Genomic DNA, 13,678 nt, shown 5'->3' with positions numbered 1-13,678 from the left:
AGGGGAGTGAAAGATGGCAAACGATGCTGAAGAATTGTAACAGAGGCCTTAGTGGAAACGAGGAGCACTGGGAGCAAGGATGGCCATTTGGTGTTGTCTGAATTGAGGCATGGGAGCAAAGATCCCCACTTTGGCCCGCCCTTGAATACAGGTTACTTCAGGGAGGGGGCATGACCTTGAGTTAGGAACCCCACCCCCACCCCCATCAGAGGAAAATTCTCTGTAATTCAGCTGTGACTTCACAGGAGCCAAAACCCTTGGAAGCTGGTGGACTTTTTCCCTTGCCTTCTAGATTCTAGGTACAGCGAAGCCAAAGTGATCTGTGGTAGCTATAGATTATTTACTGGGATTCTTACTGTTTCCCTTGGGAAAAATGTACTCTGTCTTTGGGAACTCTAAACCCAAAGAGCCTATGGTTGTAAATTTAAAAAGTAGAAATTGCCTTATTATGTCACTAGGTGCAGTAGAAATTGGAGTCATCTCTGTTTTTCTCTCTGTGTACTGTCCAAGGTGTTGTAGTTATTAGAGACTCAGAAGAATAGAATACTAATTAATTAGTGGTATATATTACATCCTAGGGAATCGCACTTTATCCAGGTAGGGGATCTTTTCAAAGCTGTCACCTTACCTGAACTTCAGAGGCTATCCCATTGTTCTATCAGATTAGCAACTTTGAATTGTACTTCATGAGATAGGGCCAGTAGATGCCACTGTTAAGAGTCCATTGCTATATCTCCTTACTGGAGCTGGTCCCTTGTTCTAAAGTATTGTGATGTAGTATTATGTATCAGGAGACCAAATACTATATTTCCTAGAATAATAGTGCCAGCTGAATCCCTGTAAGTGCAAAAGGCAAACCCATACCCACAATATATGCAACTTCCAATTGAGATGAATCACCTCTAATTCCAAAGTGGAAGAGGTTTACTGTAATAAACTTTCCACCAGCAGGCTGGTTGTCTTCCTTAAGAATGGTGCTTAATCAAGGGCCCAGTGTTGGTCTTTAGTAATAGATAATTAGACATTCAGCAGCTGCAGTACATAGGCTACCCATGTTGAATGGGTCATTGGTGGGTTGTCCTTGCCTAGACTCCATCCCTGCCACTATGACTACTTTGTTCATGTGACCATTATATCAGAATGGGAATAGCTGATAAAAGAAACTCATGTAAAAAGAATAAACTTTTTAATATCTACTTGATTAGTTAATGTCTCATTGAGGGTACTTGAACTCTGATGGGCATTAACATGCAATGTGAGATTTTCATATCCCATGCCCACTTTCATAATTCATTCTATAAGCCCTTTCCCCAGATTTCAAATTTTTCTCCTTCAAGGCCTCCGTCCAATTGTTAGGAAGCAGCTAGAAATGAGCAGCCAGAGGGAAAACAAAGGCAGGGCCCTCAGCATTACAATCTAACAAAGAAAGGAGGCTAGAAGCAAAAGGAAGACATATCTCACAAATTAACTCAGCAGTCCTGAGCTCTGTTAGATAAGATTACCGGGTGTCCTGAGCATTAAAAGCAAAGTAGCACAGGAGAAAGTGGAGGAGAGTCTCTGAGATTGTACTAAGAAGGGAGAATGAGGCTTCTGTGAACTTTTGTAACAATCTAAGATTGCCAAGTGTCCTAAACATCATGAGCAGGAGGAAGAAGGTAGTCCTTGAGATTCTATACTGGGAAAGGGTCCTCTTTAACAATTTCACTAAGACAAAGAGCTTTTACTAACTTAGAAATAAAGTCTTTGGTAGCTCTAAAGGAGGGGTACCTCTAGTAGCCAGCTGAGGCATATAATCCTTGAACCCCAATAGTCAGGACACTTGGATTAGCCAAGTGCCCACTTGTAGCTTTTGCTCAAGTGTGTGAATAAATGATCTCATTTCAATTATGCATGTTCGTGTCTCACTTGAATTTATGTCTTGTGGTGAGACAAGAACCAAGCTGGTAAAAGAATGCCTCTTGACACGGGTCTCTCCCTCTCCCCGATCCATAACACAACTAGCCATGCCATTTGACATTGCTCATAAGTCTATGTACAGTCTGAACTGAATTACTTTCCTTTCCACATGTAGTGGATGATGGTGTGTAAATTGTGAAGCTTGGCCCAACATGAGAGCTTCTTCCATTGCAAAGCAATCCTATAGCACAGCTTGCTTATGCCTGATCTCAGATGTACTTTCAAAATCCATTAATTTCTGAGGGTCTACTCAACCTTCTGAATTGGTATGTCTGCTCAATCCTATCTCAAGATGGGCAACACTGCTTATATGGTTATATAGTATTCTATGGTCAAATGCTCCATTGTACTAGGATCCAGTAGCTGTCCAGGAGTTCTTTCATGAAAATTGTGGTTTTCAAATGTACAAATTTAGGACTTTTGCTGTGATTCTTTCCATGGGACCTACCATTAATACCACCTCTGTCTTTTTTCTTTTTTCTTTTCTTTCTTTCTCTCCTTCTTCCTTCCTTCCTTCCTTCCTTCCTTCCTTCCTTCCTTCCTTCCTTTCTTTCTTTCCTTCTTCATTCTTTTCTCTTTATTTCCTTCTTTCTCTCTCTCTCTTTCTTTTCTATAGATAATTTTAACACAGTAATTCTCAAACATTTAATCCCAGGACTCTTTTACATCATGTAGCTATAGACATAGATAGAGATCTAGATATATTCACTGCATTAGAAATTAAAATTTGAGAATTAAAACAATTAATCTAAAAATAATAATAAATGCATTAAGGCTAACATAAATAATATTTTTCTAAAAATAATTATACTTTTCAAAAATATCTAGTGATACGATTGGCACTGTTTTATAGTTTTATTAATATTTTAAATATCTAACAATAGAAAATTGTTGATCTGAATTCAATCTGATTGACATATATGAAAAATACTTGGTTGCATAAGTACATAGTTGAAAAAAAGGTAGAGTATTTTCATGACCTTTTCATCTAATTTTGGATATTGGTCTTTAATATTATACCAAAATTCAAAAGAATTTTATGTTTGATACAGAATAATCTTTTTAAAAGATATCTAGTATCTAATTTTAAAAATTTGTTGTCAAATTGAGAATTACTTTATTATTCAATATATCTAATTCCTATTGCAATTATTCCACATTAAAGCAAGCGCATGAAGTCTCTGTGTTTACTCAATTTTTACCATGTTTTTTGTTTTTGCTTTTGTTTATTTTTTGCTTTATTTTTTACAGGAGACAATCTTGTGCCGTGGGGATAAAAATTTATACAGTTCTAGAATTGTCCTCCAGAGTGTGCTTTCTAGAATGTCAATATACTATTGATTTCTAAGACTGTGCTAGTGCATTTGGATGACCTAAAGCACTGTTTCTTTTTACTGTACTTTTACCCTGTGGTGTTTATACTTGGCTTAGCTGCAATTCCCAGGTGGCACAGAGGCCCACTGTAACTCCTTAAAAACATTGTTGCTTAAAAAATGAAATTTATACACATTAACAAAAAATTCTTGTTTTAATTATATAGCCAAAAGGAAACATTTTCAGCTTCATTTATTGTTTTGCCATTATAGTTTCTTATTAATCACAAGATTATTTTGTAAATCTCATAAAGATGTGAAAATACCCTTAATATCTCTGTGACATCCAGGGTGTAAATTTAAAGGAATATCTAAAGTTTATGCCTTCATGCCATCTGCCATTTTGGCATTCAGACTTTTGTTACCTTCTTTAGAACAGTTTCACACGTTTTCTCCCTGCCATAGAAATTCTAATCATTAAGGTGAATATATGAATCCAAATATTATAAGTGGTCTGCCTCTTTCCAGCCTTAGTGCAGATTTCCTTAAATTCCATCATATTAACATTTTTGTTTAGATGACTCTTTTTGGTGGAGGGGTCTGCACTATGCATTGTAAGAGTAATCCCTGACCACTACCTATCAGACACATTAGCAGGCCCCCCACCCACCACTGAGCATGACAACCAAAATTGACTCTAGATATTGCAATATGTCCCTTGGATGGCAAATCTTAACCCACTCCAGTTGAGAATCAAAGCTTAAGCATTAAACCATACAACGACAACAACTAAAACACTGCATAATCACTAGAGTCTTTTAATTAAAGACAAAATCAATTAAAAGCAAAATTATTACTCATGTTGGGGTCAATTAGATGGTCCAGAGTCCTGGTTTTTAAACTTTAACGTACATACAACTTATCTGGATTTGTTAAAAATAAAGATGCTCAAGAACCCGTTTTTAAGAAATTATCATTTAATAGCTTTTCAATGGAATCTATCAAATAGAGTATTTTCTGACCAAACATAGGATCTATAGAACCACAGGTAAAAGAAGTTAATGCATAGAAAATTTTTTTAAATGAATGAGCTGTTAAAGACCAAATATAAAATTTAGTGTGGTCAAAATGATGTGGGATAGAATGTAAGGTTCAGAGAGAAAATATCTTGCTTTCATGGGTACAACTTTTTTTTTCCTCCCTGTATATAAAGAAGTCTCAACAAACAGGTTTTGCCTATATCCTTCTGAATTAAGTGCTTATCTATATCCATGAGGTTATTTAGAAATACTAGTCAAGCACAATTAACAATATCTTTGTGGGGAAAATTGTGACTATTACCTCAAGTGGTTAAAGGTTTTCTTGATAACATTAAAAGTTACAAATGGTGAACTGTCTTTTATACAAAGCATTAGTGAGAAGCCCTGTCTAGTCATGGCACTAGATTTTAATGTTGAAAATATGTAACTGAATGTATCAGTTATTTTTCCATGGCACGTGAAAAGAAAACTGTGGAAGCTGTGTATTGATTTTGCCTGGCCATTCTGGGGAAAGAACCTCCCAACTAGATCTGTAAGCATTCAGTGCTCCCTTCCAAACCACTGCTGACACAATCTCATCAACTCTTTGGGAACAGCGATTACCAGACACAATATTTTCTGTCAGCTGAATAAGGACTTATTTGCAAAGAAACATTACCCAAGCTGTTTCTTTCATGCTTCTTTTTGGAGCAAACAGTTACATTGAAATTTCAACAAAGACAACTGAGGCTACACTGAAGTGATTTTTTTTCAAGTGATATTGGACAAAAAGGGTAGTAAGTTGTTGTTTTCCAAAATCAGTAGGTTCCCTAAAAGGCAAACACTGTGAAGGCAGGTCTGTTTTTAATCTGTTTTGTTCACTGCTGCATCCGCAACTATTAAAACTGTCCCTAAGCCCTAGAAAGGGTTGGATAAATATTTGTTAATGAACAAGTAAACAGAAACTCAACTCATTGTGTTGCATTTGAAATAAGAGAAGTGTTCAAGCTTTCCCTCAAGCATTTCTGAGCAGACATATGTATGGGGGAATATATGATGCTTTCATGTCTAAGTTCAGACGTTGTGCTCTAGGGCTATCTCCCTCCCACCTGCCCAAAGCCATGGAGTCCCTCATCCCTCATCCATCATTTTCTCTCTCCAGAGGACCACCCAGCTGAACAGACAGACAGGTAGTTTTACATCCTGTGGAAATGAAAAGAAACAAAAATAAATGAAACACCGCTGTGTTGCCCTCACTTAGTCCTCCAATTATATTTCAATTTCTCTTTCTCTTTGTAAAAAGTATTATTATATATCTTTTCCATTCTAATTTCTATCTACCTCTTTTCTGCTTGACCCTTCTCCAATTATGTATTCACCCTTATGAATACATTGAAAGTGCTCTTGTTAGAGTCCACAGACACGCATAAGTTGCTAAATCCAATATTCAATTCCCATTTCTCATCTTACTTGATCTAACAGAAGCATTTGACAAAATTACTTACCCTCTTCTTCTTAAAACACACATCATCTGGCCTCTAAGAAGCAGAATTATTGCACCTCACTACTGGCAGTTTCTTCTTAACATATTTTCCTATTTCTCCTTACCTCTTCAATTTTTTAAATTTAAAATGCTCAGACCTCACCCCTTGGATGTCTTTTCTTCTTTATTGCATTGACTATTTTAAAATGTCATCTCTTTTCCTGGCTTTCAGTATCACTTATACACTGATGCCATCCACATTTTTATCTACAACTAAGAGCTTCCCCATGAATTCCAGTCTGTGTAATTATAATGCCCACTAAGGACTGTACCTAATATCAGTTAAACTTTCCAGATGGACCTAGGCCTCAGCTGGCACTTGCCTGTCTATACAGAAGAATCCATAATAGCTATCACAGCTTGCCATTGGGAGTGTCAAATGTTCCTCCTATGCAGAAATCCTAGCAGCATTTCTTGCAGCAGTTCACAAAGCACAGGAGTAAAGAAGCATAATCCTTTCCATGAGGTACCTGTTCCACTCAGTTTTAAAAACCTCATATACCACATAAGCAATATATTTTTGGTAACAATTCAAGACGTATAGCTTCCAGTGCCTCCACACGGCACAGGCCCAATCCCCACAGTCACTGAACTCAGAGAGGCACAAAGCTATGTCCTCTCTTCAAGTAGTTCTAGTTCTCCCAGTCTGGATACATTTTACCGATCATGGGCATTTGGGCCACAAACAGTTCTTGCTGCAAGAAAGGGCACATATGAGGATAGTGGGGTGTCTCAAAAAGGAGGTTTAAGAAGGGGGCCTTATAGGATTTTGATGTCTGGAGTTAACCACAGGGTGACCGTGGTTGCAATTTGTCAGTTTTTGCAAACTAAGATATTGTTGGAACAGTTAGTGGTCTTGTCTTTAGAACATATGAGTTCACAAGAAATATTATTAGTCCAATTTGTGGACTTATCTTAGAGCATATGGTTCTGAATGAGTCAGTATTAAAAGAATTTGAGAATAGAGTTTGTGACAGAGATCCCAAGTTTGGTTTAGTGTATTTTCATGTGTTGTGTGCCATGCTGCAGTTGGTTTTGAAATAGTTTAGTTTTTATCTTAATCTTCAGTTTCATTTCCTGTATGTCAGTGTATTAATACCTCATCCTTAGTAACACCATTAGCATATTATTTTTTCCAGGTTTTCAGGAAAACAAACTGTAGAGAGCTACACAAAGTACAGTTTTCTTACCAAGCAGGAAAGGTTTGTTAATATTTTCCCATGGTATTTAACTACCTAGCTTACATCTCTCTATGGAGGTTTATTACATTAATATTCAGTTTAAGTTGAACATTTTGCCACTTACCAGAAAGAAGACAAACTAACAAAGCTAAACCAAACAAAACATAAACAGTCAAAACCCTATTTCTTCCATAGTCTTCCACATTGCATTCATGGACAGTCCACAGATTCAGTTTTATAACTTAATAACTTGAAGCCCCCTTGCCTTTTCTCTTTCCCTCACAACTTCTATTCTATATTCTATTAGCTTTACTTTCAAAACAAATCCAGAATTCAATCACTTTTCATAATGTCTATCTTGCCTGGATGTTTGCAATATCATTATAACTGATCTCCTGATTCAACTTTCTTCCCTTTAGTCTGTTATGAATACAGAAGCCACAGTGAGTTTTTTAAAGTATAGTTAGATCATTGCTTTTCTCCGCAAAAGTCTCCATTGGCTCCCTATGTCACACAGAGTAAAAGCCAAAGTCCTTAAAATGACCTGCAGTGTCCTAGGGGAATTTAGCTCTATGAGCAGTTTAACCTTATCTTTACTTCTCTGCCTTCTCATATTCTCCTAGAGCCACACTGGCTTCCTTGCTTGTCTGGAATATGCCAGGCATTCTCCTGTCTCACAATGCTCTTAAGTGCTCTACTTTCTACCTGGAAAGTTCGTCAAGACATTGTTCAGTGTTTCTCCAATCCTACTCTCCATGTCTCCCCATCTCCTCCCCCTGCTTCTTTCTCTTTCTTAGTACTTATATAGTTTACTTATTAATGTTTATTCTTCATGATTTTTCCTGTTCTAGATTGTATCTACATGAGGGAAGAAATTTCCTTTCTGTTGCATTCATCCTAGATCTACAAGACCTAGAATACTACCTGTAATTCATTAAGCATTTAATAAATATTTGTTGAAAGGATTTGTTGAAACTGAAAATGAGTATGTTGGTGTTTATGATGTAAGGGATCGGTACAGATAGCCTAAACAGATTTGTAGCTTTAAATGTCAAGCTAGTTAAAGCTGTATTAATTATTATTATTATTATTATATCATCATCATCAGTTTGCTGATGTATAACACAATTATTGTAATATATATATATATATATATACATAAAAGCATGCACATAACAACCATTATAATTAGGTGTTGCATAACATTAGAACCACAGTTGTCTAGAACTATCATTTGTGATTTTTCAGAGGGAAAAGATAACTTTTTGATGCAACAAAAGACTTTCTTATTAGATCCCATTGAAATTTTGATTTCTCTAGGTTCCAAATGCAGATAATAGACTCATGTTATGATAAAATGTGTAGTGTTTGTGTGAGATATTATGTGTGTGTGTGTGTGTGTGTGTGTATATACCTGTGGTTTATATATGAACACAAGTATGCAACAAAAGAGTTGATATAAGCATTGGAAAGACAAAGGGAAAATGGAAAAAAGGCATTTAAATAGTCAAGCAAATTCTAATTTTGGCTCTCTGGAAACTTATAATAGGGTTGCATACAGTTGTCAGAAAATGTACTCTGATTTGAAGTTTGATAGTTTCTTAATAGATTTAATTAGTCCTCTCTTTTGATGGACTTGAAAAGTTTCTCAGCATATTGAGTATCCGTTGTTGAGTGCATATTTTGATAAAAATGGTGATCAAATTAAGCCTACATATCCATAAGATTTGTAAAGGTAAATTTTATGGGCAAACAGAGTGTTCTGGCTTCCACAGTGAAACTAAGTTTTCTTCTTGTACTAGATTAATAGTGGTATATCTATGAACTTCCATAGAAACCATGTGGGTAAAGATCTTAATGAGCTATTGCTGACAAAGAACATAAGACATCCGACTGTCCAGCTAAGAAACCAGGTACACTGTAGATACTCTCTCATGGGCTTGTGTGTGTGTGTGTGTGTGTGTGTGTGTGTGTGTGTGTGATACATAAACCTGGCCTTAGGCCATGTCTGTACAATAGAATTCTACCTCACTGAACAATTTCCTTGATATGATTTGTTGTGACCTGTCTACACTATTCTTGAGCAGTTCATGTCTTAATGAGCTACAGCAAATTGGATGGGCCAGTTCATAGCTGCTGTCACATACTGTAGCCATGACCTCGATTAAAATTATAGATTGCTTCTAAGCATTGTTCATTGGTAGTGACTCAAACTATAGTACAGAATGCTCTCATTAATCCTTTGATCAAATTGAGAATATACATATTAGACATTTCTGCACTGAAGGTATCACTTTACCTACTGGGACATCACATAATTTGATTGACAGTAATTGCTGCCATATGCTTCCAATTATCTAATAAGTAATTGCTACCACATATGCTACCAATTATAAGAAACAGCACTGCTTTTGAGCCTCCATTCAAAACTGTCACTGAATCTTGGAATGTCACACCATGTTGGTTTTGAAAAATGCTTCTTGAATTGCCATCTATATGTAACCTAAAATAAGTTTTATATGAGGTAATAATAAAACATATTTCTTAAGTTAACATGCATTTGTTAACATGTAATTTTGAAGTTATTGAAAAAATTGAGAAGTAAAAGAGGTGAAATGAAACATATTAAAAATAAACTCTAAACCAACTTCAGCATCAAATTAACAGTTCATAACACTAAGATTTCTACCTCAGTACTTTTAATTATGGAAGAGGATTAGGAATTATTAAAATGTCATGTTTTTCTTTTTTTAATCCATTTACCTATTGAACAAATATTAACTAAAGACCACTGCATACAAATTATTATAAATAAAGACCACAGCAGATTGAAAGATTAAAGCCAACTTTGACTACAATATAGAATATGCCAGGGTATACAATTACCACATTGCAAATCACTATGTAATATATATATTTTTAAAGTACTAAGCTCTATACTCATTTAAGTAGAGACTGGCTTTGCTCTATAGAGAAAAATACAATTAAACTTATGGTACAAATTTTCAATTCATATATGAAGAATAAATAGGGTTTTATCTGATAGGAATAGGAAAGGATGAAGGCTGCTCCACAAAGAGGAAATGTAGGAGTAAAGGTGATTCATTTATGGGGGACAAAGTGATAATGAGCCACATATCAAGCCTAACAGCTCAACATGTCATCAAGTCTAACAGCTCAACATGTCATTTAAAAAATTAAATTTCAACAGTCTGCAAATATAATTCTGATTGTTTTAAGGCTCTCTTCTTTGTTTCCACTGTATGTTGAGAAAAATATAAAAATACATAATTGACATTTCAAAGCAATTTCCAGTACAATGCATGATAAAAACTTCAAGATTGTCAGAAACTCTTGGAAATTATGATGTAGATTCATTTTTCCTAGTTTTTAAAAATTTTTTATTGCCATTCATTTACATAATTTCAGTATCATAGTTATACAATACAACTTAATCATTTCCCCAGTTCAGTTCATATATTATGCAACTTCTTGATTAATCTCTTAAAAATAATTTACACAATTTTCACTCATAGAACAGTTATATAATGATCACCTGTGTGGCAGCTTTTTGTTAAGCACTAAGAGGATCATGGGCTTTGTGAAACAAATATTCTGCAAATTGAACCATACAATCCTCCTTCACGAAAAACTGAAATGGTTTCTCACTGCCTAGTGCAGTATTTTCCAATATCGACTCCATACTGAATCATGATATCCTGGAAGTGATCATTTTTAACAAGTATATGAGCATTTTATTATAAACATATAGGAGAAAAATACCTATTGTATCAAGTTCATTTACAGTTTTAGCTAAATTAATCTATGCTTTTTCTAAATAATCTCCTCAAATCTGTCTCAAGGGGTAAGATATTTTTATGCCAACCTCATTTACTAAAGACTCTACTCCTTTCTTCTTACATAATGAATCACAACCTTGTCTTTAAAGGTCATCTCAAGTGTAATCTCTTGTCAGTAGTCTTCCTCACCTTTACCCTGGCTGGTTTGGCTCAGTGGATTGAGCGTCGGCCTGCGAGCTAAGTGTCGCTGGTTCGATCTTCCAGTCAGGGCACGTCAGAGAAGGAAAACTCTGACTCCAAAAAACCTCCGCTGCCTTGCGGCATACCTCTTCAGGGGAAAGGCTAAGGGAGTAAACCCCGACAGAAAATCCGGAGCCGGAGTCCCTAAGGCGGTTTGACATTGTAGTCAACACGGCAACTCCTGCGGCGCACCTGAAGCCAAGCTGTATTGACTCCGTCTTTCCCTTGGACCCTTCAGCTGCGAAGAGAGGGGGGGGGTCTGCTGCATGGGCAACAGCAGACCCTCCATATCACCCTGCCCAGGCTCTGTAGCTTCATCTTCACTGGAGAGGACACTCCAGCGTCATCGCAAGATGTCGATTCAACACGGGAGGAGACAGATACCGTGTCACTCCCGAGTCGGACTGCACAACCATTCTCGGCGGTGCAGATAGACTCTTAAGAAGCTACACCATCGTCTCTCGAGACGGACGGCTGCCGACGAGTCTTCCTCACCTAATTAATAAGGCCAAATTAGGCTGGTGAAACTTTTGGACTTTTATACACAGTTGAGCAGGCCATGATATGGTCAATAATAAATAAATTAATCCACTTTGTTATTTTTTAAGTATATTTTATTGATTATATTGTTTGTTAGGTTTTGATAAATAGTTTAAATATAATAGGGCATAATCTCCAGCTAAAACTAATAATGCTAAGGGTTAAAGGTAGATGGGGATGATAGCATTGAATAATAATAAACTGAACCTGCAACAAATAGTAATTTTATAATTGGTACTAAGTACTAAATGGCACCCTGTATTCCTACACCAGAGCCATTGCTTCATACACCAGAAGTCCAAAAGGGTAAAACAGTAGATTCAAAATGAACCATGTGACACATGTATTAAATACAAGACAGGAGAGAAGTTAAAAAAACACTCCAATTGTTTGATGATGATCAAACATAATTTCAAGAAATTTTGATGAGCAACAATAGCATGAAGCCTGAGGATATTGCTATGGACAGAATTGTGTACCTCCAAATTCATATGTTGAAGTCCTACCTTACAATGTGATAGTCTTTGGATGTAGGATTGTTGTAGATAATTAGATTTAGATAAATTTAAGAGGCTGAGGCCCTCATGATAGGATGAGTGCTCTTATAAGAGATACCAGAGAGCTTACTTTCTCCTGATCTGTCCCTCCCCACTTCCACCATATGGACACAACAACAAGGCAGCCATCTGCAAAACTGTAGAGATCAGGACCAATAAAATGGCATTGGTCTGGTCAAGATAAGATAAAGTATATAAAGTGAAGTGGAGTCACTCATGTCAACCAAGATGGCTGCCAATGGTCCATGACACTGGTTCAAGATGGAAACTATCTAAGTCACACTAGACACTTTTGACAAGGAGACACACCCAAGTTATCTGCACACATGATCAGAATAGCCATGTCTGCAAAATGGGTCCATTCATAGATAGTCTCCTGGGGAAATTCCACACTTGGCATCAGGGGTGTCAAGACATTTATTGAAAAGACCTAGAAGAGTGGAGTGCATCATTTTCAAGGTATAATTGAGGCAGGTTCCAGACCACTGCTGAGATAGCCAAGCTCCATATACCGGAGTGCTGCTCCATGCCACCCTGATCTCCCTTGGCATTGGCCACCAGAGCCTCTGCCCTGCTTTCCATCTGGCTCCAGATATCCTTCCTTGGAGTTGTCCACAGGAGTGGACAACTCCCTTGCCCACCATGCTGTCTCCTAGACCTAAAGACTGAGACTCTGGGACTTGGGTTCATTATCTCCCATTGATTGCTGTGTGTTTGTGTGTTGTAATTCTCTTAGACTGTTAGAGTGTGAGTAGGATATTAATGTATGATAATGTTTTACTTAGAGTAAACCTGCATTCAATAAAAGCTGGGTGAATAACATAGTTAACTTGTGTGACTCTTGTCTATTCCTTGGTGCCGGGCGGTTCAGCAGGCAGCTGGCTGAGCTGTTGCCCAGCTGACTTACAGGCAAGGCTATATCACAAACAGACACTCATGACAAAACCAGAAAGAGAATTGCCAACAGAACTAGACCATGCCAGCCAGCATCATGATCTCAAGACTTTCAGTTTCCAGAACTGTGAGAAAATAAATTTCTATTTAAGTCACCAAGTCTACAATATTCTGGTAAGGCAACCAAGGCAGACAAATAAAGTACAGTACAACCTGAGGTTTGGTAAAGGCTCTGGGGCAAAAATGCTATATGCTCCTTAAAATAAAGTCATAAAAACAAATACAGATAAAATTCATAGATAACATTATTCCAGAAACTGCAAGGAAAAATCCTGAGCTAGAATGGAGAGAAAAGAATGCCTGGTTGACCATGAAGAGAGAGACACTTTTAAATAATAAAAAAACAACCACAGAAAATTTTGTTGTAAAGAAACTACATCTTTAACAATAAACTAAAAATGAAAAACAAAAACAAAAATTAGTGTATGCAATAATAATGACAAGTCATATTCATGAATGTTCTGCAGATAATTATTGGAATCACATATATTTGAATTTCCAGTGTTTTCATTTTTATTTCAAAGTGCCAAACATATATTAACACATTTGATCAAGTTCTAATTCATTCTATTTAT

This window comes from Furipterus horrens, unplaced genomic scaffold (genome assembly GCF_987537825.1).
Source record: "Furipterus horrens unplaced genomic scaffold, mFurHor1.1.pri manual_scaffold_6, whole genome shotgun sequence".
In the NCBI taxonomy this organism is placed as follows: Eukaryota; Metazoa; Chordata; class Mammalia; order Chiroptera; family Furipteridae; genus Furipterus; species Furipterus horrens.
Note: the sequence above shows the minus strand (reverse complement) of the source record.